Source organism: Nesoenas mayeri, assembly GCF_963082525.1.
Source record: "Nesoenas mayeri genome assembly, chromosome: 8".
Classification (NCBI taxonomy): Eukaryota; Metazoa; Chordata; class Aves; order Columbiformes; family Columbidae; genus Nesoenas; species Nesoenas mayeri.
This window is the reverse complement of record NC_137554.1, coordinates 27,652,914-27,676,490: the sequence shown is the minus strand read 5'-3', so window position 1 is coordinate 27,676,490 and position 23,577 is coordinate 27,652,914. Positions and strand designations below refer to the sequence as shown.

The 23,577-nt window shown below is 51.1% G+C and overlaps 1 protein-coding gene across 4 annotated transcripts in view; it reads left to right on the top strand.

The window, feature by feature from the left end:
• The window catches only part of PBX1 (PBX homeobox 1), a 127,241-nt gene that overhangs the window by 58,305 nt on the left and 45,359 nt on the right, over window positions 1-23,577 (top strand). The window contains exon 1 of one of the 4 annotated variants that reach the window (XM_080348629.1): window positions 13,041-13,303. The exons of the other annotated variants lie outside the window; for them this stretch is intronic. The gene's annotated coding sequence lies outside the window, so the exon portion shown is untranslated. Of the gene's footprint in view, window positions 1-13,040; window positions 13,304-23,577 lie in introns of those variants that run through there. 4 annotated transcript variants of the gene reach the window in all.

Sequence of the window (23,577 nt, the reverse complement as noted above, 5' to 3'; positions counted from 1 at the left end):
GCCCTTCTCTGGCCAGTTTGGTTAGACAAGGAGCTCTTTTGGGTAGAGACCATGCCTGATGGTATGGGCGTCTGAAACTGGAAATTTGGCAGTTTTTAACCCAGGCACAAAGAAATAGATATTTTATCCAGCCAACAGCACAAAGTCCAGCTGTGTTTCCAAGGGGGCTGCCAGCAGGTCAGTTGTGTCCATTGCAACACTACTGGAAACATCTGTCTTTGGAAAAGTCAAGACAGAGACATGGGTAGAATTCCTGGGGGGGACATAGACCCTCATCAGCCTTTGAAGGGCGAGGAAGAGACTTCTGGTGGGGCTGGACTGGCCATTCAGTACCAAGTACCATTCAGTACCAGTCCTGCTTCCTGAAGCAACCATGTTGATGAAGACCGTTTTATTGGGGTCATACCCTAGAAGGTGTCTGGGGACAAGATACTTTGTGTCCCTCAGTGCTTGGTTGCCTTGCGGCCCTAATCGTGGCAGCTCTCCTGTTGTAAGCTCCTTTCTAGGCATTAATGTGTTTTCTTCTTAAAGTGGCTTTTTACCCTTAAAAACAAGGAAATGCGTAGATGAGAAGGGAGACAGTGCTGCTGCCTCGACAACATCCCCACAAAGCAGATCACACAAAATGAAGTGAAAGGAGGAATGTTTTTATGGCATTGCCTGCATTTATGTGAGCTCGATAGGAGCGTGTGTGCGTGTCTGTGTCTCTTTGTGTGCGCTTTATAATATAAAGCAACTGCAATGTTTCCACGACGTTCCCAGAGAGCTGTTGATGCGTTGTCAGATACTGTAACTTCTTTTAAGTCAGCCTTATGGGGAGGGTATCTTGCACATTTGGTGATCGGAAAAAGAAGCAGGAGAATAAAAATGAGAGGAAAAACAAGAGGGCAGCTCTGACTGTCCAGGTGTGTGGTGTCTCCATCCCTGCCCTCACCTGCCTTGGCTCTTTGGGTGAATATTTGTCAGTCTTTTGATGGGTCCTCTCTCCTTTTTGGAAGGTAGGAGCTGTACTGGAGCTCCCTCTTTCTTTTGGGTGGTGGTGAGAGCATTCAGGGCAGGTGGGGATAAGCAAAACCCTTGGCATTCAAATAAACGATGTGTCACTATTTCAATAAGGCATCATTTTCCTATTTTGCTGTGTCCATGCATCTTAACCCACAGATTATTTGTAAAAAGCCTTTCTGCAATCTGCGTCACCTCTTACAGACACGTGAGAGTAATAAAAGAGGTGCTGTCTTTCCAACCACTCTTTCTTCAGCCTGTCCTGCTCTCCACCACCATGCATCAGCTCATTTCCCAGTCTCATGCCCCAGCTCCCCTTGTTCCCTCCACTGCTCGGTTTCTGCCAGCTCCATTTATTTAGCGGTGCATGTGAGGACCTAAGGGCCACGAATGGAGGGAAGACACATCCGTACCTGCATTTCCCTGGGGAATGCTGTGGACATTCCCTGTGCGTCTCCAAAATCCTGTTGATGAGCAAATTGCCCAAACAGTTGAAGCCGGGAGCTGGCTGCAGGTGTTATCCCAGAACAGTGTTTGGTTTGCGCTGATGTACGTGTGATGGGTCCTCACCAGAACATCTGGTCTCCTGTCCCTGCCAGGCAAGCTCTATGGATGGAGCAGTCTGTTTTCTGAAGCAAGGTCTGGCTTTGCGTATGGGACTGAGAATTCACTGTCTTTAAGAGACGGCTCTACAGCAGTCCCCTGGGCAAAGCACTGCTGCCATTCGCGCTTCATGGGGATACAGAGGTGGAGAGCACAAGCAGAGGCCTCAGAAGTCCTGGAAGACCCAGGACAGATGTCCTGCTTCCACCTCTTCCATCTCTGCATGTTCTATGCTTCACTGTAGCTGCAGATACTCATTGAAGCCTGTTCTTCAGGGCTGGTATTTCCCCACATAGGCTGGGAGCCTTTCTCTGATGATACAGCTGACGGCTGCACCCCAAGGCAAGCAACTAGGTAGAGCCACCTCGTTCCTAACATCTTGTCCTTCTTAAGTCACTTGCATAGCAAATAAACTCTGTCAGGCCATGCAGGAGGACAAGGCTGGGGCTCTGCTTGTCCATCGTTTCCTCACGCCCAGGCTGCGCTGAGCCAGGGATGAATGATTGGGACTCAACAAAGTGTTTAAACACCAGAATTGAAATTAATGTCCCCTCATTGCTGGTGAGGTTGCCAATACATTACAGCAAGCACCTTCCCAAAGTGAAATGAATATTTGTTTATCCTCATGAAATATACATCAAAACATGGTGGTGGGAGAGGCCACTAATGAGGTAACGGGCTGGTTCTCCATTAATTCCTGGCTGGGAGCGGACGCTGCTCCTCTCTTCTTTTCTTTCCTCTCTGGGCTTTATTTTTGAAGCCTAACCCATCTGCAGCTGTGTATCCATAAGCATTAATATGGCTTTAATGAAAACTCCGGTTGATCTGTCCAAAGATATTGATGAGTGGTCCTCAATCGTATTAATCTTCTCATTGCGGGAGGAAATTAAGGTGGCGCATGGGTCCATCGGGTGCCAGTGGGAGAGGAGGGTGAGCTGGGAACAGGGACGGCCACCACCGCCTTGTCCTGCCTCCGGGCTTGCACTTTTCCTGGCTCGGGTTGATTTTTTTCCAGTTTTTTGGTCCTTTTAGAAACCGGAAACAAAGTGCCCACCTCTCGGCTGGACTGTGCGTTGCAATTCCAGGCCCGTATTTAACGTTCAAATCATTAAGTTTCCACCAATAAATCCATTACTGTTAATTATATTGAAGGGGCTAACGATCTGTTGACAATATTCCCCCATCGGTTTCCATTCACGTAGAATGGCTGCCTTGCCTTCGGTCTGTGGTGGGGCACATTTTGGGGGGATTCCCTCCTTCTTTTGCCGCTTCTACAGCGGCACGATGCCCCTGCCATCCCCTTCTCCCTGAGCGCAGGCTGCTCCTCGATAGGAACACGCTACACTTCTTTATGGCTTATGGCAAACTGCCTTGATTACTTCTACTGTTGTACCCATTATGTGAATTAAATATGTATTCAGTTGCATGCTGCTTGCGTTGTTATTGCAGGGTGACATATGGTAGTGACTCAATTAGAATGAAACTAGCATTAGATAACCCTTCTGATTACATGCATCCCAGCCCGCTCGGCAGCCTGGCTGCTGCCGCCACCGCCGCTGCTTTGCCTGATCTCCCGTTATCAGCGGGCCGCGGGTTTCATTAGCTGTTATCGTCTCCAGAGGTGGGCTGTGGGCTGGAAAACGGCAAGAGGAGGTTGTGCAGGATGAGGCCATGACCTATGGGTTGCTGTCGTACTGCCCAAGTCTGAGCTGGCCCTGTGGCTTCTTGCAGGTGGGCTGTGGGAGGGACGGTTACGGCAATGCAGGGATGCTCGCGACAACGCAGGGGTGCCTATGGCGATGCATTGCTTGCACGCTGGGCCTCTCTGCTGGCTTTCCATCACAACCCTCTTCACCCTTTCCTCAGCAGTAGCTCCTCGTTTTTTCCGGGCTCAGAGACATCCGAGCGTGGGGACCATCCACCAGGCCCCAGCCGGGCGTGCTTTGATGGGTAGTGCTGCTGCATCGCAGCCCCTTGCAAGCTGCTGTCCACACATGGGTGAAGCTCACAGTGTTTGAGGCCGTCTTCAAAGCAGCAGACGAAAAGGTCTTGATTTTGGTTTGGTACATGGCTGCTCCTGACTCTTGTAAGCAGCACCGAGCTTTCTGTAAAGGAAAATGATCAAATGGCCAGTGATTTTATTTTCCTGCCTCCTCTTTCTCAGAGCAAAGTGAGTGCCTAGTGAGGGATGTCTTGGTAGGAGCTGGGCATTTTGGTCTCTGCCGGGAGGTTGGGGGTTGCAGGGTGACGGTGGGTGGCTTTGGTACTGCTGCCCTCTGGTGCGCACGCTGCCCGGGGAGCACTAGTGTGAGCATGGGCTGCTGGGGGAACTGCTGAAACCAGACGATTTTCTGCTTCTTCATTTCCCTTCTGCCCTGCAAAAAAACCTGCCCAAATCTCAGGTTTCTTGAAGCTAGAAAGGATGGATTTCCGTGCCCCCTCTGCACCACCACTTCCATCATTTCTGCCCATCAGAGCTGCAGGCACGAGCAGAAGATGCGCTGGTCCTACAAGTGAGTCTCCAGCTTTGAATTTTGGCAGCAGCAAACCTGGAAGGTTCAGCTGTTCCACACAACAGCTAAACTTGCTATATCTATCTCCCCGGAGTTCGAGGAGTAAATAAAACAAGTTGTGAGTCCTCCCCACTGCTCCCAAACCCACTGTTTTTATTTTATAGCCTTGTGAACTGTTTGTCAGCAAATCCTGATGCAAAAGTAAATAGGAAATGGAGTCATTATATAAACATGATTGGGTTCCAGAAACAAATCTCAGCCTGTGAACTTGTTTGCAAACATTTCTCTCCAAGGGCTGCTCTCCGGTCGCGCTGTGAGCGGTCCCTCTGCCTGCTTTCTGCTCTCGCATTGGGCAGAGAGAGGGTTTTTTTATAAACCAAATAACGACAGCGATCAAAGAGTAAATAACATGCTTCCTGGTGACAGGGCTTAGCTAAATACAAATTTTATCTTGGTACGTATATAGCTATTGAGGGCGATATTTATGAATGGAAAATAATACAGCTCGACCAAAAAAAAAAAAAGCGTTTGCGCATTTTTTTTTCACGTCAAAGCTCGGAGTTTGGTTTTCGCCTTTCATTGCTCCTTAATTCTTTGTGTTTCTCTTGCACGTTCCCTGTGCGAGTGTGCCTGTATAGGGGGGTGTGCGTACACGTGGGCCTGTGTGAACATTATGCTGTCAGACCTCTGCAGGAAGCTTTATTCTTGCTTTTGCAAGTGGGAAGTTTCTTTTCGCAGCAGAATAAAGGCCATTCCAGGCAGAGAACCGGGAGTCTGTGGCAAAGAAAGTTGCTTCTGGAGCTCTGATCCTTTAGCGCAGCTGTGGCTCAGATCCCACGAGCATCCTTCCTGGCTCAGGGTTTGCTGAGCGGCTGCAGGGGCTTTGCAGCAAAGCCCAGCTTGTGGGAGGGTAGGCAGAGTCCAGGCAGAAACCTGAACTGTGGAGGGTGCCACACGAGCTGCTCCTCTCAGAGTCCCAGAAAGGATGCTGAGGTCCAAACGTTGTCCATCTCTGGCCGAGTTCTCCAAATTTTGGATGCTCAGCAGAGCTTGGTGCTGGTGTTGCCCAGAGGTCCCTCCTGCCATGGTGGTGCTCTCCTTTGTGAGGAGTCGGAACACACAGTTCATTTTCCAAACCCAAAGCCTTTCTGGTTGCTCGGTGTGTTTTCCTCCCAGAGCAGATTTTGCCGGGTGAGCTGGGGATGGCGTGGGGCTCTCAGAGCAGGATCCATCCCTTTATTGCTTGCCTTGCTATTGCTTGTGTTGCTTTCGGCTAGAAAACCCTCAGCTCATACAAATGACTGACAGCAGCCAGCCTCAGCCCTTGGCAGGTATGTAAACAAAGGAGGGAACCGTTTTCTGCTTGTTCTCTCTCTCTTTTTTCTTTGCTTTTATATTTTTTCTTTTTTTGTTGTTTTTTTTTCACTTGAAGGAGTCATCGAGCCCCATGCACGTCCCCATCCTGGGCTGGCAGAGGCCCTGCTGATGATGAGCTGGAGGGTTTCAAGCTGGATTTCAGAGCCACTTGACACAAAGGGACTGGGGAAGCCAATGACCGGGGGGCTGTGAGGACAGTTACCCGCTCCCCGTGCCTTCTGAGTTCTCCAAACCTCCCTCTCTCAGCAATCCCTCTGGCCCTCACGCGCGTTTTCTCCTCGTTTTTGTGCTGCAGGCAGATGCGTCGCTGCCTGGTGAGCACAGCTTCCACATCCGCAGGGCTGTCAAGGGCTGTGTCTCTCTCCAATTGATTGGAAAAGTTCTTGTGCATGTATTTTTTTTTTCCCCCGTGAAAAACACCACCTGAGCAGGTCTCTGTCAAGCCTGCGCTGCTCATGCAGAAGGCAGACGAGCTTGCAGACAGCGACTTAAACACCAATATAGTCCTCTCAAAGAAAAGCAAAAGTATTGACAGAAGTGGAGTTTTTCTGCTTGATTTTTACTTTCTAAAGTGCCAGGTAATTTCTTATGGTGTTTACTATTATTATGATTGTTATTACTGTTTGCTGGTGATACTTATTTGGTTGCAATTCCCCTCGCCCTCCTATGGCTGGGTGCTGGGGTCACCCATGCAGCTGCAGAACAGAGCAGGTGAATCTTGTATGCCGGATTTCAGCTCTGGGGAATTTCACAGGAGCGAAAGGAGGTGGGAAACACTGTGAGGCCACTGAGCCATGAGGCAGAGTGGATTAATTAAGTGGATTAGTGATTTCTGACCAGGGGCTGGTGTGGAGCAGGTTGAATCCTCCATCTCCAGGAGCTGTGGCCCCTTTCCCCCAGGTAGCCCCTGCCCAGCCCATTCCTGCCCTTGGCTGGTGGAGGCAGAGCCAGCGTTGAAGGAGAGCCGGGGTACCGTGTCCCTAAGGAATACGGGCACAGTGTGAGAGAAACAGCGGTTTCCCCTTTCGTCTGCATTGGAAATGCATCTCCAAGGGTCTCCCAGGCCTTCGTTTGGGTGCGGTGGAAACGCCCGCATGTTACATGCCTGCACTTTTTCCCCTATCTCCTTTCTTTTTTTCCCTTTCTCAAAAAAAAAAGAAAAAAAAAAAAGAAAAAAATAAACCCCCAGCAGAAAGCAAGCTGTGATACTGTCGGGCCTGGCGTTGATGTTATTTATTTTCCTCAGTTGCTGCTCTGGAAGCCCGGAGTTGACAGAGCGGTTTTGTAGAATAGAAACATTATAGACTGTTACTGTCAGAGTGTTAAATGTGATGGATAGAGAAATACAGGGGAGGGAGGGGACTTTACACTAGCCATGTCTGCCAGCGAGGGTGCTCATGGGAGAATAAACCATCCGCATATAAGAAATGAATGAGGTAATGTGGCGGGAGGTAATGGACTCTTGCAACAGAGATGCGCCTTGCCGGCTGGACTTAACCCTTGCTGCACCGTGGGTGGGATGGAGGGCGCATGACCTGCTTGCCTGAGGCACTGAGATCCATCGGGTTCAGGGCTGGGATGCTGAGGTGTGGTGGAAAGATTCTGGGATGCTGAGGTGCAGTGGGAAGATGCTGGGATGCTGAGGTGTGGTGGGAAGATGCTGGGATGCTGAGATGCGGTGGGAAGATGTTGGGATGCTGAGATGCGGTGGGAAGATGTTGGGATGCTGAGGTGTGGTGGGAAGTTGCTGGGATGCTGAGATGCGGTGGGAAGATGCTGGGATGCTGAGATGCGGTGGGAAGATGCTGGGATGCTGAGATGTGGTGGGAAGAGCCAGGTTGTCCCTGTGGAGGGGAGTGATGCAGAGGTCCTATCACACACAGCAGCACTTGCCAGAAGCCTGGGATGGAGCATCTTCATGGTGAGCACCAAGAGATTTATTCCTTGCTTGTTAGCGAAGGGGCTTGTGCTGCTTGGGAGGTGCAGAGGGATGCAGCTGTTGGCAAGCGGCCTGATGGCTCACTCGGGATGGCTCTGGTTTTGGGGTCCTGCTGAGGGTGGATGTGGAGATCTTGGTGGCTCAGACGGTGAGGAGAGGAGCACAGAGCAGGAGAAGAGGTGCCCCTCAACTTGGCTTTTTTTCTTTCATCAGTGACAGAGGTGCTGGGAAGCTGAGGAGTTTCACCTTCATTCATGGCTGATTGTGCAAAGTGCTAAGCTTGGGTCCAGAACTGAAACCTCATGGTTCTGGTGCTTGGTTTGTGTTTCAAATGTCATTTCTCACGTCTGGAGGGACGGGTTGGGTGGAGAGAAGACGTGGTGGTTGTTGCCTCTCCATCTCTGTGGTTACGCCTGGGGAGGGCAGGCTGCATGGGCCTCTGACCTCTTCTTCTGGTTCACATCAACGGCTTCTCCAGTTTTCCACTTGACTGTCAAATTGTATTTTGAAGGTTAATGAGGGTTTGGTGCTTGTTTCCATCTCTCCTCCTTATAGAGTCTCTCCATAGCTCGCCTATGAGGAAACCCTGTGGGTGCCACTGTTCCCTGCCTACAGGACCACAGAGTGGTTTGGTTTAGAGAAGAGACCTTCAAAGATGACCTAGTGCCCCCCTCCAGCCTGGCCTTGAACAGTTCCAATGATGAGGCATCCACCTCTTCCAGCATCTCACCACTCTCTTCATAAAGCTTTTCATCCTTATGTCTAATCTAACTCTATCCTCTTTTAGTTTAAACCCGTGATCCCTTGTCCTAGCACTACAGGCCCTGGTAAAAAGTCTCTCTCCGTGTTTCTTACAAGGATGATGGGTCTGCAGGGGGTGGGGGGCAGCCTGGACGCGGGGCCTCCTGCAGCCCTGGCAGCTCTCACCGCCCCTTCCCTTCACGCTTCGCTTGGCCTCCGGCCTGACCGCGCAAAGTTTGTCGTAGCCAGTGTGCGTGAGTAATTAAATTACTTCCTTGTGCATTTTACCCTCGCTGACTTTTACCCACCATCTTATCTCCAGCTCATGGAGCTTCGTTCACACATCCTTGGAGGAGTACCTCAGCCTCGATCAGTCCTTACTAACCTGCGTTGTTCTTGTTCTCAGACCTGCTGCTGCTTATGCTCCTCTCCTGGCCATAGACGTATTGAGCAGCAGTGGGCAAACCACCTATGCCTATGGCCTTGTTGAAAAAGCCGTTTATTTCTACTCTCTTCCACCTCTTAACAAACCTTTTAGTCCTTGCTTTTGCTGGGAGAAGAGTTAAATTTGTCCACTAAGGAAACTTTGAGGGAGTCCAAACAACACCAACTGTGCTTCGTGTCTTCTGTGGCTGGGTGTGCAGCAATTGTAATAGATTAGCGAGGTACGTTTTCTTCTTCTTTATGGGCACTGCTAGTTAATCTCGGTGGTATCGTGTCCATCTCAAGGCTTTATCCTCTCTATTTATCATCTTAGCCGGTACTGAAGGGAGACTCACAAGTCGGTGAATCTGTGGCTCATCTCACTCCATTTTTTAAAAATAGGGTATGACACTTGGTGTCCTCTAGTGTAATGAGAGATTGAGCTGCTAATGAAAATATGCAATCATTTTATTTGAGTCCCTGCAGAACTCTTAGGCAGGTATTATCTGGTCTTGGTGACTCCTCATTTTTCATTTTTCAAGCGTGCTTTAACATCACTTCTCCTGACATCTCAATCTCTGATTGAGCCTCATCTTTTCCATCTGAAAGACAGCCTGTGGTTGGGGATCGCGTGGCGTTGGGTGGCTGAAGGCTGAGGACTGGGTTCTCCTGCATCCTCGCACCCCACAGCCACAGCGGATCCTCCGGAGATCAGCCAAGAGATGATGCCAATGCCCAGGCTTGCTGTAGGTCTTGTGACAAAATTCATCCCCATTTTGTTTTATGAGCTCCCTGCTAGTTAAAAATTGCAACCAATTTAGAGCATCATCCATTTCTGAAATGGATGAGTTTGAGGAATTTCCTTGTATTTACCTGCTGCTTCTTTGGGATCTGGGTCAGATTTCTTTGGGATTCAGTGAGAATCCCCAAAACGTTTCTGTCTAGGAGGCTTCTGGGTGCTCTGGTTCCACCCACCAAACCTGGGGATGCTGGTGCTGGACCTGCCTGTGTCTTCAGATGGTGTCAGAGATGCAAGAGGAGATGATCTCAACCGAAAATTTCTTCCTTGTAAAAGAATAATGGGGAGATGCCACCATTGGGGGATGCCACCTGCCCTGGGGGTGCAGCCACGGTGTCCTGGGGACCTGTGGGGTCAGTAGCATCCCCATTTGGTGGCAGCAGCGTTCCTTTTCGGTGACAACCACTCTTACTTCCTGAGAACTGGTCCACAAATCCCTTTATTTTTTAAATGTTTTTTTAATGGAGCTTTGCGCTCCAAATCAGCTTGTTTTGGTAAAAGGCTTCCATCGCAGCACGTCACAGGTAATTTATTCCCGGGTGCTGTAATCTGAAGAAAAGCAGAGCAAAGGACCTCCAGTCACAGCCGCGCACACACGCAAAAAGTTAAGTATTCTTGCTTTCGCTGACAGTACAAAGGTGTCATATACGAGAAGGATTGACACAGACCAAAGGGTCTTGTGGGAAATATGATAATAACTATAAAGAAGACAGATTATTCCCCAGTTGCCAACATTCAAACCTTTTTACAGTCAGTTCAAACATATAAAACTTTATTGCTGTAGCAGAAAGGGGAACAATTTCTGGTTGCACAGCTTTCCCAGGGCTGGGTTTATACTGTCTGTGTTATTGCTCTATAGTGGCATTTTAAAGTTTATTGAACAAGACTTTTACAATTGAAGGAAGTATATAAAACTGTAAATTTATTAGATTTTTCAGGATAAGTGCCCTTTCTAGTTGTGCTCAAGAATTCGGAGCTACGAGAAACTGCTAGTTACAAGACTTATTAATATTAAAGACTGAGAGAGCGCACATTTTATACCTTAACTGATCTAAAAAATAATATTATGATATTACTGAAAATCTGAGCTGTCACCGAGCAGGCTGCGTAGAGCGTTTGTATAGTTTGTGTATGTATAAATAGTCTATAGACTGTGCGGATATGTATATACGTGTGTGTCTGGTAAAGCCGTACGAGGGTGTATATGCACGTGCTGTGTGAGGGGTGCATACACATACGATGTGTAAACAAACAGATGCACGTGTGTGTTTGAGCATGTATGTATATATAAATTTATGTGCTCCTGTGCAGTATTTTCTTTTAATATGGATTTATTTCCTGTATGGTGTGGTGTCTTCTAGTATGGAGTCTTGGTGCACATGTAAGGCTAAAAGGTGATGCAGAAATACAATTGATAGGATGCTTGGGTGGATTTGATGGTTATATCGTGATTGGTTTTACGTGTTGTTCATGGATATCTCTGTATAACTCACGTATGAAACCCTCCAGTGTGTAAGCTACACAATTTATACCACGTTCACCATGCACCTGGTATTTTGTGCCTAAAACCAGTGAGTACATGAGTGATGGTGGGATGGTGTGTTCCAAGGGCTGGGGGTCTGCCCATATCCCATCTTCTCCTCAGGGCTGCAGCTGAGTAACACCGATCATAAATTTGCAGGGACTGGATTCTCTGGTCGGCACATTTGCTCAAAGCTGCTTATGCAGCAAAACCGGGCTGCAGTGCTGCCAGAGACAGCCCTCAGAGAGCTCATCCCACATACGATCCGGGGGGAAACCCGCTCTCAAGGGGTCCCTGATGTAAATTTTCTTTCTCCAGCTTGGGGCTGATTTCATCTAAATGTGTGACTCGAACTAGAATAACTCATAAATCCACTTTTCTGCCCACTGTGCCTGCAACATTGTCCACCCGTCGTGGTGGCTGGTGCTGCCGAAGCGGCAGTGGGGACATCTTCAGAGGGATTTGTTTTGGGGTGGGGGTGTCTTTGGGGTGAAAGGTCTCTTGAATCACCTCTTGCCGTGGCTGGGGGACGGGAATACATCCCCCAGCTCGGGAGGAGAGCCTTCCTCCGCTGCCCTGCTCTGCCGGGCCAGCACAGCCACAGAAGTTGATGTCTTCAAGTCTGGCACCCACGGTGGCACCTTGCAAAGGGCAGCGGGTGCTTTGGAGGCTGAGCGGGAGCAGGAGCATCACGAGCCGCCAGCGTAGGCAAGGAAGTCAATAAGCCCTGAATCTTTTATGAGACCTTGGATATTCTGATCACAGCTCCGCTGGCACCGAGATAGGAATACAGATGATCTGAGAAAGCATCCGTGACTTGAAGCTCAGTCCTGGGTCTTCTAAAGGTTTTTAGCTTGACTCCTCATATCAATATTTTGCTGTCTTGGTGTTTTTTTGGAGGGGCGTTCCCCTTTTTATTTTGCTTTTTCCCTGCGGGGTGGATGGAGCTCAGGTGCAGTTTCTGGGAGACTGGAGCTGGCTGGACAAGAAAGTAGGAAGAAGGTTAGTGCAGCTAATAGGGCTAAGAGCCTTATCCCTGCGTATTGTTAATAACAAAACCAAGCAGCAACCCTGCACGCCGTGAGTCTGAAGAAAAGGAAAGCAGTCTATCCCTTGTAATCCCGTGTTGTGCAGTGTGACAGGGCTAGAATTGCAAGGGTTCTCGCTGAATTCATTTCGGGTTTGGAGAGAAAAGGAGAAGGGAGGAAAAGAGGGAGGATGGGGAGGAAAGAAAAAAAAAATAAAAAAAGACCCCTGCACTGAGATGAATTTATGCCTGAGCTTGTCTCGGGAATGCAAATGTGTTTAAGACTCTATGAGCTAAACCACCCCTTTTGGGAAGAGGGAGGGGTGGAAAGGGAAAAAAAAGAAGTATGACACAGAAGGGACACTGGGAGAATGTAAAATGAGGGTTTACTGCCGCTCCTCCCGCACCCTGCCTGCTGCCGAGCTGGCACACGGGCAGGCAGCGAGGGCTGCCGGGATGCTGCGGGGACCAGGGTGATGCTCTGTCCACTGGGGACCATCACTCTGCCCTGTGGAGAGATGGGCACAGGTCCTTCCCCACCATCCCAGCGGCCTCTTGCTCCCCGCTCACACCAGCCTGGCCGTAATGACATGAGGTGTGACATGGCCATGCTTGTGCCACTGCTACCCACCTGCAGAGATGGGGAGGGGGCTACATGCTCGCTGCCCCCAGGGACCAGGCTGGGCTCCCCCAGCGTCACGGGGTGCTCACCCAAGGGTCTGCAAAACCGAGGAGAGGAGGAAAGTGACAGCGAGCGGGAGGGAGGAGGGATGCAGGAGATGCGAACCCGCTGCCAATTGGGCAGTTGTGTCTGTTGTCTGGAGGCTGCTGCTAACCACTCGTTACAATTAAAATGAAGTGTCCGTCAGCGGCTATCTTCGCTGTGTGGCCCATATGTTTCTGAGCTGATACTGTCCGGATTATTCTGTTTGGGAGAACGATAACGGCTGTTTATAACCTTGGCAAAGACTGAGCCCTAATCAGGCTGGAGCACATTTTCACCGACTGGCTGATAACGGGCTGTTAGCTGCCTTATCGCTGGGGAGAGATAGGCCAAAATAAGCAGATCTGTGAGCACAGGAGCCCAACCAAGAGGCACATACTCTGGCCTGGCCTTTATTTTTAGATGCTCTTTTCTTTTTTACATTCTTTCTTTTTTTTTCCTCCTTTTCCTGGCTGATTTCAAAGAGAGGGGGGATTATTTCAGCACAGCCGGGAGGGAGGCAGCAGGTTTTGTTCACATCAGTAAATGGGGTGACAAGAAAACCTTTCAAAAATAATGCAGGTGTATTGTATCGTATTCTGTGTGCCCACTGCCTGGTCCTTCAGTTAACCCATGGCTCCCCAAAACCCCAAGGTATGTGTGGGCATCTCCATCTTTGGGAAGAAGTGTGAAGTATGTCTGTCCTCCCTCTCAGTATCTGTCCTTCCCTCACTTTCTGCTCACCTTATCATCTTTCCTCTGGGGCTGTCTCTCCAAAACGGTCAACAGGCTGCTTTTGAGGTGGAATTGGTTTTGTGTAAAGGAAAGAGAGCAGTTTTATGTTTTTTTCTTCCCCAAATGGGGTTATGATATACAGCAGTGAGACCTGAGGCATTCCTGCTGCAGGCACCTGAGCATTTTGAAACCATATGTGGCTGGCTACCTAACGAGCCCCATTTCCCTGTAAACAGCCTCTCCATGAGGGTGGCTTGAGCATCTTCCCAGTCTGCACTGGTGCTCGGCTGTTCCGTCCCACTGGTACAGCTGGGTTATCCTGGTGCTGTTTGTGGTGCAGGTGTGTGATTGCGGCCGCACCATCCTCTTCCTCAGCATAGCCCAAGTCTTGCTCCGTTGTGCCTGTGTCTCCACTCTCGAATCTTCCAGTGGAAATGGTCCAGATCTCCCAGTGCCGCTCCTCCCTCCCTCTCTCCGCTGCTCAGGCTCCGTACTCTGCCTTGAAATCTCAGGCAGGTGTTCAAATAAATAATGCAGCTAAAAATACCTTTTGGCAGCAGCTGGGAGTTGTTGCGAGCGGCAGTGCCGGAGTGGTGGGAATACAGCATCCTGGCTCTGCGGGCAGGTGTGTCTGCATGTTCCGGAAAAGCAAGAGCAAGCACTGTGGGGATCAGGGTCTCTGTCCTCCTGGGTCTGCTGCAGCCCCACCAACAAGCCAAGGTATTGATCCCGTCTTTGGAACAGGCATTGCCTTCTCCAGGGTGGGCTTTTGGTGGAAGGATGCTGCTGAGGGGACCCGCCAGCTGTGTCCTGCCTTTTCGAGGAGTATCACGCCTGTGCTCTGGCTGCATCGGCAGGTGTCAGGAAATAATCATTTGTGCTGTAGTAGCATCTCAAACTTTCTCCTCTTTGGGCAAGGCTTTGCAGGCTGGACTGCAAAGGAAGGGGAAGGATGCTGAGCCCTTCCCAGCTACCCAGGTGCTGCAAGAGCACTCGGCACCTCGTGTTTTCAGTCCAGTTTGCTGGAACTGGCTATTTTTAAAATCTTCCCCCAAACCCTCTGCTGCCTGCCCTTTCCTGGGGAGTTGTCCCAGCTGGAGGCAGATCCCACAGGCTTTTCCTCCTCCTTTCACCTGGGCCTGGCAGCCCAGACCCCAGCAGCTACAAAAGGCTCCATCTCCACTAAGCACTCATCTCCTGACTCTGCTTGGAGACCTTTAGAGAACTCCCCTGGCAGCAAATTGGTGAATGACAGATTTAATTACTGCAGCAGGAACGTTGCTGGGGGCAGAGCATCCTTCACTTGGCCACAGACAAAACTGACCCTGGTTTTCCTCTCACCCAACTGGTAGCAAACCCTTTGCTGTGGGTCAGAGCTTCTCTCACTTCGATGTGCAGAAGAGGAGAGCTGCTGGGCTGCTGCTGTCCTGCACTCATGCATTTTGGGGAGCTCTGGCCACCTTCTGCACCAGTTGTTGCCCTTTCAGTGGGTCATCCTTGTACACCTCAGCTTGGATAGCAAAATGACTTGTTAATGAGTCCAAAAGCAATCGTGCTGGAGTACAGGGATAGGAGCTGGGGAAGATAGAGTGCTCCTGAGCTTCATGCTGCTCAGTGAGGGCTGAGACCTGGTCCTGCTTGTAGTGCTGGCAGAAGCCATGCCCTTCAGTACTGGCTGTCCTTGCTTCGCCCTCCTGCCCTGGGAGCAGGGGAAAGTGCCGGTGGGCCTGGTGTGGTGGCTGAGGGTCACCTGTGGGCTGGGTGATGCTTGAATCATGCTCCAGTCCCTCAGTGCCGCTGCCTTACTGCAGTTTTGGCCGCAGCTCTTTTTGAGGCCTGAAAAGATGAAGCCAAATGGTGTGCTGGAAAACCTTCCTGACTCTGAGGGAGATGCTATCTAAGAATTGCTGGCTGCTTTTCCGTGCTTTTTGGTGCAAGCAGAGTGCAAGATCATCTAGGGGTTGGGCAACTTTCGGAGGATAAACATGGTCTAGCTATGGTGTGGTGTTCCAGCTGTGGCATGGTGGTCCAGCGTGTGCCCCCACAAGCATGTCCATGGTGTCTTATCTCAGTCCCCTGGGCTGGGGGGCTCGCTGCGGCTCGACAGCCTCCTGCCGGCCCGTGAAATGCAATCAGAGCTCCGCGGCTGCCACGAGCCAGGGCAAGCTGACTCTTCCCATCTCATCCCGTGGAGAACAAACAGAGCTCAAGGTAAAGCGCTGAAATTTCACCGTGACCTTTTCTTAAAGCATTATAATCAAGTTGAACGTTTCCAGTTGTCCCACTAATGTTTGCCCCATGGGAGAAGGCGTCCTGCTCGGAGGGAGGATGTTTGTGGCGAGGAGCACGCCTGCCCCGGGAGCTCGCGGTGCTGGATGCCAGATGCCTGCTGGGGGCCGGGGAGGCGGGGGCAGAGGGCTGGGGCTGCTCCCTGCCTCCTCCCGCTGTCATGCAGCCAGGGGAGGGAATCTGCTGAACGCTCTGCATCTGCTACAGCCTTTGCTCAGGGCTCTTCGACACATGGATTGTAAAACACGCACCGCCTGGCGTGTCGCTGGGCACCCGTAAGGCCTCCCAAGTGTGATTTGAAGGCGTCGCTGTTGGCTGGGGTGGTGGGATTAGCAGCTCCTGCCTGGGGACAGGTTGGGCTTGGCTTGAGGGCACCTGGGGCTGGAGCCAGAGGGGCTGGATGCAAGGATGTATGTGCAGAGAAGTGGAGTCAGAGAGCCTTTGTAGTCCAGCCTGGACACAGGAGAAGCCTTTCTGGGGAGAAAGGTTGAGCTGTGTTTGTGCCACTGCGTCTGCTAGACCCGTCATTCTCATAACGTCATGGCCTCGTTACACTAGCGTCTTGTTGTGCTGGGTCTGGGCACACGGTGTTCAGCCTTCTGCATGTAGGAGCATCTCACTTCTGCCATCCTGTCCCCTCGTCACTGTGGCTTGCCTGGCATAGAGACTGGGGTTTCTGTGTCCCTCAGCAGCACTGGGGAAGGCTATGCTGTCTTCCTGGATGATGGAGGGGACACGGTCCAGTTGGTGTCCTGCTCTGTCTCTCAGCGCCACCCAAGAGGGGACATCCTGATGCCCCGTGGAGGTTCCCCCAGTGTTTCCTGCAGGATGGGGAAGGTGGCCCAGCTCACACTGGGGAGGGAAGATGTTTTGGAGACCTCTCCCCAGCCAGGATGTTCTCACTGTGTTTGGATAAAAACACCCATGACCTTCACACATGCTTTTTTGGTCCCAGATTTTTGAAAGATATTTAAGGGATGAAGGATGGAGATAATCCTCTGTGTTTGTGTGTGTGAGTGGTGGTGGGCACAGGGGCTGCTGGACCTGTCCAGGCACCCACAGGGCACAGCGGGCTGCAGACAGCCTTTTGCTGGAAGCATGCTTCGGCCTCACCATCCTCACTGCCTTGCAGCCGCCTCCTGAAGCAGCTGGGTGCCCACAGCCACGGTTGTGCGTGGAGTGAGCCCTTTTCCCCCCTGCACCCCGCCGATCTGTGCCTCCCGTACCCCAGAGCACCTGTCTTTGTCCCGCGAAGCGAGGGTCCCCGCTGGCTGCTGGCACCACTGACATTCAGCGTGTGCAATGATGCATATGTATGAGGAGGGAGGGCAGCGGGGGTTGGCCTGGCCCTGCGACCTCCGCAGACACGGAGCTGCCGCCACATGCGGCTCCAGGGGTTCGGTTTTATTTTTTGAGGTTTTTCATCGAAATGTTCCAGCGATCCCAGTTCAGTTTTGCTGCCCTCTCTCCCTCCCTCTGCAGCAGACGGGATGGCCGGGTGGGATGCTGCTTCCCAAGGGTTTCCTCCTCTGTTTGCACAAGGCGTTGGATGTAGCTGTAACATTCCCCGGGAGGATCTGTTTTAAGCACAGAAAATTGAGTTCACCACATCGCTGAAGTCTTGTCTGAACCAGCTGCCATGTGACGCCGTTGGGTACCATGGTCTGGGCGATGTTAGGAGCTCTGGAGAAGCACCTCTGCCTGGGGTTGGTCCCAAATGGTGGTACAGACACAGTGCTAGCGCTGGGTGGGCGAGTGGCTGCAGGCTCGGGGGCTTCAGGGTGGCACCTCCCAGGTGATCTTGTTTAAATCCCCTCCTGTGCATACTCAGAGTGCCTGAAGACAGGATTGTGCTGCTTTCTTAATTTCCAAGGGTGGATGGTGCTTACCATCGGCCTGCCCCTGAACACAGCATTGCCTCTGTGAGTAGTGTCCAGCCTGGTTTTTGGGGACAGGTACCTGCACATCCCGGGGCTACGCTGTGGGCAGGGTGACCTCGGGAAGCTGTTGCCGTGCGGACACGGTCCAAGTGGTGATTTTCCTGGGCTTGGACGCAATCATCCCATGGGAGGTGGGATGGCTGGGAAACCAAAGCACAGGACCGTGAAGGGGCACAGGATTAAAGACAGCGGTGACCTTAAGAGCCCGTGGCAGGGCACAGAGGTGAAATGTGGTCCCTGTGACAGGCAGGTCTAATCTGTGCCTACGTGTCTGCTTGGGCTGTGCCTTACAGCCAGGCATCAGCTATTTGCTGATGCAAGTGCTCCCTCCCCACCTCGCTGCCCAACCCTGTGTCTCCCCCCATGTGGCACCGGGTGTCCCCTCCACCTTCCTCCTTGGGGTGGGCAGGGGACACGGCTCCGTCCTCCTGGGCAGGTCTCCCTTGCACAAAATGGCTCCTTCCCAGCTCCCCTCGCCTCCCCTTCCTCCCCCCTCCCCAAAACTTTCTTGCTCTGGGGTTCGCCGCAGCGCTGTCCTCTGTCTCAGTTGTTCCCGGCTGTCAGAGGTTATATATATCCGCTCTGCTCATGCTCATCCTCTGTAACCATTTTCTGCTACAGAATCTTCTGGCTGCTCGTTGAAGCCTTAATCCGTAATGCAGCGATCAATGGGTATGCGCCTTTACCACTCGGATGCTCATTTTTTAATCCCCACTGCCTCCTTCAATGTCATCCCTTCCCATTTTTCTTTATAGAATTTCAGGTCTACTGTACCTGCTGATTACTTAGCGGAGACCGCTGGACATCTCCCTTAATTAATTCCATCGATTTCTCAAATCCCACAAGGTTTGGGGTCCTTAGATTTCTGAAGCAGCTAAATGGAATGTCTAAATTCCGACATTTTCCCTCTATAAATTGTTTTGCCAGGGAGACGCTGGGAGGCAGCGCTCTGGCTTTATTTATTTGGAGTGGACGTTAGCCCCGGAGCCTTCCCCATCCTTGCTAAGGGCACTGGGAGGGGGGTGCTGCTCACCCTCGTCACCCGGCCATGCCCCCTATGCCAGGGATGCTCCTGCAGACCCCTGGTCCTGCATCCCGGGAGCAGCATCTTCCCGGTGAGGGAGGGACCAGCCTCGGGAAGGGAATAAAGCTCCTGGAAGGGACCTATTTACCAGTTGGGCCCTGGCCGCGTGCGGCTGGGGAAGACTCTGTTGCTATGCGCAGGGAGCTTAATTTTATTATTACTCTCTGCTATTTAATGTCTGTCTCTCAGGCAGCTGGTGATGTTTTAATGAAGCTGGAATTGCATAGTCTGTAGCACTGGATAATCGTAAGCTGCCGAGTCAGAATCAAATTAATAATTCATGAAATTAAAGTGTATAATTAATTCGAACCATGCAGATGAGGAGGGACCCGAGTCTTCAGCCTGAAAGGAGCGCACACGTGTCTGTGCGTGCGCGTGTCCATCTGCGATGACGGGGACATTCCCACTGGGTCCATGGCCAGGCTGGGCAGATCTACTGCCTCTTGCGTCCCGAGGCCCTTGGGCTGTGTTCCTGTCCTGGACTGTAAGTCCTAGAGGCTTAGATTTAGTTTGTTTTATTTGGAAACTTCATATGTACACATACTGGTTTTGGGTTAAAATTGTTACACTAGCGTTTGATCCAAAAAAGGTGATATTTGATGGCTGGGGAAGGGCCACCTGGCCGAGTCGCTGGGTCCGGCCACATCTCCCTTCCCCTGGAGAGGAGAAGCGAGATGTGCCTCCCCTCGTCATGGAATCATTAGTTTTTTTGTGATTGTGTTTGTTTTCTCATTTGACCTGGTACAAAACTACTAGAAATGGAGCAACCACTGGGTTGCTCTTTGTAGGACTTTTGCAATGAGAAGTCCTGAGGGCCTATTTGGGCTTGAAAAGGCAACTGGGCTGAGCAACACTGGAGTTTTAGAGAGCTTTTAGATTTGGGTCTGGTTGGACCCAGCAGCAACATCATTGATCCATCTTGTAGGAGTCACTGACTCAGTCCTCATATTCCTGCAAGTCTTTGCCAGCATTGAGAGGAGCAATGGGCAGGTGGGTAGAGGAGGTTGCACCACTTCACCTGTGCTGTCTCTCGGGGAGAAGGGTCTCATCACATCCCAATCCAGGGTGGGACAGCTGAGACCTGTCTTGGGAGCTGTTTCTCTTGAGCCTCTCGATGCACAGGGAAGGGGCTTCCTTGTGTGTGCAGAGATCAGGCTTTGTAGCCAGGTGGGATTGGAGGAAATTCACATACAAAGACAAGCACAAGCCAAAATGAAACATCTGCTTGGATCCAGAACAACCGTCTTCCCAAGAGTGTTGAGTTGCCCACGCACTGAAAGCTTGTTTGTTTACCCAAGTTGAGATGTTGCATATTTTGCAACTTCGAAGGACAAACCTTTAGCATCTACGGTGTGTGCAGATAGCTGTTGGCCAATACTGGCAGCGGAGAAGTAGAGCCAACCAGGCTCTCCTGCCTCCACCGTTGAACCATCTGAGGTCATTGCTGCCTCTGTAGCAGAGCGGTGTCCTGCGCCCCTTCTGCCTGGCTGGAGCAGCCTTTGCCCATTTGGTTGCAGCTTCCCCATTTATGTTATCTTTGTGGAAAGCAAAATGCTGGCATTGTGGATTTAGGGAGTGTGTTTCTAGAAGACATTTTTGAGGGAATCTTTTATTCATATGAATTTTATTTAATTTTTTTTAAGCCAAAAATCTGGCTGCAGCAAGATAATGTGATTTGCTGTAAATGCCAGAGCTGTGAAGGATCTCAAGTACAAAGCTGATGGAATATCCATTTAGAAAACTATCGATTTGAAGTAAAATTGCAGTGAAAGGACAGTGTGAGTTCATTTTGGGGCTGTGGATCAGGAACCCTCCCCCCTGTTTTAACTAGACTGAAAAATCCTTTTCCCCCTCATCGGGCACACGCTGTTCTTGCACCAGTGGAGCCATGTTGAGGTAGCATTGACATTCAGAGACCTGCCTAGCTCAGGAAGGTCACGTTTGGTGGAGCATCACTTCAGTCTGCTTCATTCTTCCTGGTGTGTTTGGTGGCTGAGGGACACCATGTTTCTCCTTGGTAGGAGAAACAAGATGTGGATTTGCCTGTCTCCTACAAGATGTAGATTATAAAGTGTGTTTCTGGTGTGGCAGATGTTGGATATAAGCTGGTCATGGCTGTTTCAGCACTTGGTTGCATTTTAGGGTTCGGGGGAGTCCTGCCTGATACGGGGTCAAAGTGGAGGTTGGGAAACCACATTTTTTCTGCGGGGCTCTTTTGTGCACAGGAAATTCAAAACATTGCTTTTTATTTTGTAATCAAGGGCAAATGTAGCTCTTTTCCGTGTTTCATAAGGCAAGGTTCTTCTGATCGTTTCCAGGGCCTGCTGCAGCTGTTGGCTTTGGCAGTCCTGCATGGTTTTAGTTCCAGAGGAGAGACAATATTTCAGTATCAAAGGGTTTTTTAACACTCCCTGCCTAGGCTTTGGGAGCCACCCATTCACCCTGTACCATATGATGAAAAGGCAAAATACACAGGACCCTCATGCTGATGAATTTTGTGTGGTTAAGCCTTGAAGGTTTTGCGCTAACTACTGAAATCGGACAGTTGTGTTTGGACCATCATGGTTGCAGTTCCGCTCTTGAAATCCCGTTGGCATCTCCCTGCCTTGATGGAAATCCTTGTCCCAGGTTTTGGGGTGCTGGTGAGTGGCATGGTTTGAGGACCAGAAGAGTGAAAGATATTTTTGTGAATTATTCCCAGATTTTTATAATAGCTGAGAGGCAGACACACATCCTGGCCGCGTGGGATGAAAGCATGAAACCGAGTCAGGACAGTGCAGTTTGCTTCCCGAGCTCGCTCTTTCAGTATTCAAACATGACAAGCCATAGCCGAGCCTCTCATATCCTGTTTCACCTCTCTGTCTTGTGTTTTTTCCATTATAGGAAAAAAGGGAAGGGAAGGATTTCCCCCTCCCTGTGAACGTAGCTAAACATCACCAATGGTCTCCGAGGTTGCACGGTGCTGGGTAAATGCTCAGTGCTGTTAATAATAACCTGCCCCTTTTTGCTAATATGCTCCCCTTTGGAGTCCACGTCTTTTATGATGATGATTATTGTAGCTGTTAGGAGGCGGGATGTGGGGATGCTGAGGAGCGAAGCTGGCTGCCTCCATCGCTCTGCCTCTGTCCTGCCCGGTCACCCCAGGGTGGGGGGTTTATATGCCATCCGCTGAGCAGCTCTGGCTCTCTGGAGGGTGCGAAGGAGCCTGGCAGCTCCCCGGCCCCGTGCCAGCTCATCCCCACCACCCTGGGGTAGCCTGGGCTGGTCAGGGGACATGGTGGGGAGACCCTTGGCTCTTGGATTGGAGCTGTTCCCTGCTCCTTGCAGATCGCCGAAGCTCTTGTGGGGGGAATGGGGAGGTGGAGGTTGGGGGTGGGAGCCCGGCTGAAAGGGTTACTGCCAAACGCAAACAAAAACACGATGTAAATGAGCCGCTTGCAACAGGTAGCCTTAATCAGATGCTGTCAGATGAATTCAGCATCTCTCCGATTGTCGCCTGCACTAGCCTCCCGTTCGGAAGCCCTCATCTGCTCCAGATGTGGTTTAATTTACTGCGACTTGGCTAATTACTGTAATTAAGGATTAATTACTGTTAATTACTTTCACATAAACTCAACGCCAGTCAAAGAGCGGAGCCTTATGAAGCCTGCCACAGCAGCGAACACAAGCACGGCAGCCTGGGTGGGCCTGCCGGGTCCTGGGGGCCATCCCGAGCTGGTACCCGCTGCCCGGCCAGCCCTGGCCCCGGCCCTCGCCCCGCGGGGTCACCCCCTTCCCGGCCCTCCCGGGGCCGGCGGGCACGCGTGGCAGGGCTCCAGATGGCATCCAGCGAGCCAGGCGCCGTTATTATTGTTAATAATTAGATAGAGCGGGGATTTGCTGTGCAAACCCTGGTTAGGAACGGGAGGCCGGCAGCGTCTCCGGCAGGCTCTTCAAAGATGCGATGGATTAACCACCTTTCCCATTCCCAGCTCTTCCCGATGCTCCCATCCACCGCATCTTCTGCCACCCTATCCACAGCTGGGGACCTCACTGGAGGTACTTAATATGTGAGAGACACAAAATTGTTTTGCTTCCTCTGATGTCATGCGCGCAAAAAAGTGCTTTAGCAAATAAGGGGAAAAAAATATCAACCCTGTATCTAAGGGAACGGGAGCTGGGAAAACCTGCAGTGGGTTGCAGGAAGGAGAGCCAAAATGATTCATGGACGGTGCAACATGCAGGATTCCTGTGGGAAGCAGGGGTCTGCCGGTGGCGGGGGGTCTGCCCTGCTTCCCTGGCTCCCTTAGACTTGTTAGGCTCAGTATCTATTTGGCTTATTAGTTTTAAAAGTCCTGGGGCTTTTTTTTTTCCACCTTAGCAAAGGGAGGAAGACCCTAGTGTGGGGGGATGAGGTGCAGCAGCGGAGGCAAAGCCGGGAGCGGACTGTGCCCCATCCTCACCCATCGCCTGCGGCCCTGGCTTGGTCTCGTGGCCGCGCGTGTAATATGAAGGCAGGATGGGGAGAGAAAAATCGGCATGATTAGACGGGTATTGTTCTATTAGATCTCTGCCTGCTTGCTGTTGTGTCTCAGCATTTGAAGATGAAACATATTCATTTAGCTCCCAGGATGAATGGTTTTAATAAGGGGAGCAAGATGAGGTGGGGTAGTCCTGATGACTTCAGAGACCCATCAACTCTCCCCCTAAGGCCATTTCGGTGATGACATGGGCCACACGACCATTAATGCCGCAATCAGGACAAGTTTTCCGTGTCCCTGCGAATCCTTCAGCTGGGAAGGGCGTGTTTCGGAGCCCTTGGAGGAGATGTGTATCAGCAGTAATCGGATTGAACCTGTGGGGAGGGCAGGCAGGGGGTTGAAGCAGCGGCTCCCGGGATG